General features: G+C 37.6%; 1 pseudogene; it reads left to right on the forward strand.

Annotated features, from left to right (window-relative positions):
* Positions 1–565: 565 nt before the first annotated feature.
* Positions 566–2424, forward strand: LOC140637577 (T-complex protein 1 subunit zeta-like; annotated as a pseudogene).
* The last annotated feature ends 894 nt before the right edge of the window (positions 2425–3318 follow it).

Raw genomic sequence — 3318 nt, forward strand, 5'->3', positions numbered from 1 at the left:
TTCCTTTTATCTTACATGAAGGAGGTGTGGGAAGAGCGTAGAATTTAGAATCTTAGAAGCTTCATGAAGACTTCATCTGTGTGTCCTTGGGTAAATTGTATTAAAAAGTTAATTTTAAAAAATTATATCATACAGTTTTTATAAAAATATATAATAATGTATGCATAAGTGCTTAACATTCAATTACAGTAAATTTAAAGTATTTGAGTAGAGTTGATTTCCTTTATTCCCCATGAAACACTAAAAATTTTCAAGGCCATGAATGTTCAGATTAAATTATTTGATTAATCACTCAAAGTGGTGAATATATGGGCAACATCTCCTTGTTTTGTTAGAATGAGATACTGCTGTATTAAAATGCTATTATAGAGCCTTCTTCAAACAAATCAAAAGAAATTTTAAAAACTGGCATTAAGCCTTCCAATACCACTTGAGAGCAAACACTTGTTATTTAATTAAATGACCAGATGCGTTCTTTATCAAATAATATTGAGAGTCAATTCTGTACTAGGCACTATTTTCATTAAAAAAAATGCAATAGCTCTTCCTGTGCACCCGGTTAGCTATGGTAGATGTGAAGATCCTGAACCACAAAGCCAAGGTGACCAAGCCCAGGAGGCACTGGTGGTCAACATCAGTGCAGCCCAGGGGCTGTAGGATGTGCTGAGGACCAACTTGGAGCCTAAGGGCACCATGAGAATGCTTGTTTCTGGTGCTGGAGACATCAAGCTGACTAAATATGGTAATGTGCTGCTTCGTGAAATGCAAATTCAACACACAACAGCCACCGCCACCATATAAGCCAAAGTAACTGCCCAGTATGGCATTATAACTGGTGATGGTATCATGTCCAATGTCCCTACCATTGGAGAGCTGCTGAAACAGGCTCCCTACATTTCTGAAGTTCTTCATCCCAGAATAATAACAGGATTTGAAGCTGCAAAGGAAAAGGAACTTTAGTTTTTTGAAAAAGTCAAAGTAAGCAAAGAAATGGACAGGGAAACACTTATAGATGTGGCCAGAACATTTCTTCACACTAACATTCATGCTGAACTTGCTGATGTTTTTTGTCTGTTTGTTGTTCTTGTTGATGCCTTCAGAGCCTGTTGTGGACTCCACTTTTGCCATTATTGACTTCTTTGTGGTTGAGATCATGGAGACGAAACATAAATCAGAAACTGATAGAAGCTTAATCAGAAGTCTTGTTTTGGACCATGAGGCACAGCATCATGATATGAAAAATAGAGAGTTGAAGATGCATACATCCTGATAGGCAATGTGTCATTAGTGATATGAAAAAACAAGAAGGGTCTTCTTTTTTTTTTTTTTTTTTTTTTTTTTTTTACAAGAGTGCACAAGAGAGAGAAAAAATTGTAAAAGCTGAAAGAAAATCCATTGAAGACAGAGTTAAAAAAATGATTGAAATGAAAATGAAAGTCTGTGGTGATTCAGATAAAGGATTTGTTGTTATTAATCAAAAGGGAACTAACAGCTTTTCCTTAAATGCTCTTGCAAAAGAAGGAATAGTAGCTCTGAGTAGAGCTAAAGAAAGAACTATAGAAAGGCTGACTTGCTCAGTCAGTCAGCTCAGTGGAGTAGCTCTAAATTCTTTTGGTGACCTAAATCCTGATTGTTCAGACATACAAGACTTGGTTATGAGTATACATTGAGAGAAATAAATTCACCTTTATTGAGAAATGTAACAATCCTCACACTCTGTCACATTATTGGTCAAAGTGCCAAATAAGTACACACTCATTCAAATCAAAGATGGAATAAGAGGGGTACCTGGGTGGCTCAGTTGATTAAGAGTCCGACTCTTGATTTCAGCTCAGGTCCTGATCTCAGTGTCCTGAGATCAAGCCCTGTGTCTGGCTCCATGCTCAGTGGGAAGTGCTTCAGGATTTGCTCTCTCTTTCTGCCCCTCACCCTACAAACTCACTCTTTCTCCATCTAAAATAAATAATTAAATCTTTAAAAAGATGCAATATGAGATGGCTTGCAAGATGTTAAAAATACTATTGATACTATTAATGATAGCTATATAGCTATATAGCTGGGGGATGGGGCAGTGGAGGTGGCAGTGGAGAAACCTTGATTAAATATAAGCCATGTGTAAAGGGCAGGGCTCAACTTGGAGTTCAAGCACTTGATGATGCATTGTTTATTTTCCCATGGTTCTTGCTTAGAACTCTGGTTTTGACCTTCAGGAAAGACAAGAGTTCAAGCAGAACATTCAGAATCAGATCAATCTGTGGTTGTGGACTTGAACACAGGTGAGCCAATGGTATAGCAGCAGAGGTGGGCTTATGGGATAACCACTGTGTGAAGAAACTGCTTCTTCACTCCTGCACTGTGATTGTCACCACTGTTCTCCTAGTTGACAAGATCACATGAGCTGGAATGTCTTCTCTAAAAGGTTGAATTGATGCTTCCCCTGTGTCATCTGAGTCATGAAGACTGTACAGTGGTCATAAGAATATAGCTATGGAATTTTGTCTAATATTAAATAAATAAATAAATAAATAAACAAATAAGTAAGTAAAACACCTCTGTGCTTGTGGAGCTTATATTCTATATTATTTATAAATGTAAAAAATTACATTATATTAACCATGTATATTATGGTAACATATAAAATTAAACATGTAAGTATAAATATAAAATCATTTTATTTATTAAAATTTATTTTAACTAAATTATATAACAGTAGGAAGTGCCATAGAAGAAAAGAAAACACAGAGCAGGATTAGGTGTTTCAGCAATGGAAAGAGTCCTTGAATGTACATTGAATTTTACACAGATTAGTAGGGTGGGCCTTAGTGAGCCTATGGTATTTGAGTGGACTTGAAGCTGAGAGAGCAAGCATTGTGAAAACTAGGGGAATACATGTGAAGCAGAGGCAGTGACAGTGGGAAGGATGGAAGGCAGGAAGTGGTCACTTCAAGTGTTTGATTAGCATGGTTTTCCAGAAGCAAGGAGGAGAAATAATAGGAGATGAGAAGGTGGGACTAATTGTGTAGGGCCAATAAAGTTATTCTATAATTTAAGTATATTGTAAGTGAATTAGCAAGAGCCATGGGTGGTATTTGTGGGGAAGATGGAATTGTTCAGGTTCATATTTTGAAAGGACAGCTCTGACTGTGGTGTTGAGAATAAACAGCGGAAGGACAGGGATAGAGCAGAGAGCAGTGAGAAGGTTACTGCAGTCAGCAGAGGAAGGGGTAAGAAGGGCCCCTAGGGAGGTGCCAGCAGTGTAGGAGAGGGAAAGTGGGCAGGTGCAGATCGCACTCTTAAAGTAGAACCAACAGGGTTTCC

The sequence above is a fragment of the Canis lupus genome, chromosome 8, assembly GCF_048164855.1.
Source record: "Canis lupus baileyi chromosome 8, mCanLup2.hap1, whole genome shotgun sequence".
NCBI classification, from domain to species: Eukaryota; Metazoa; Chordata; class Mammalia; order Carnivora; family Canidae; genus Canis; species Canis lupus.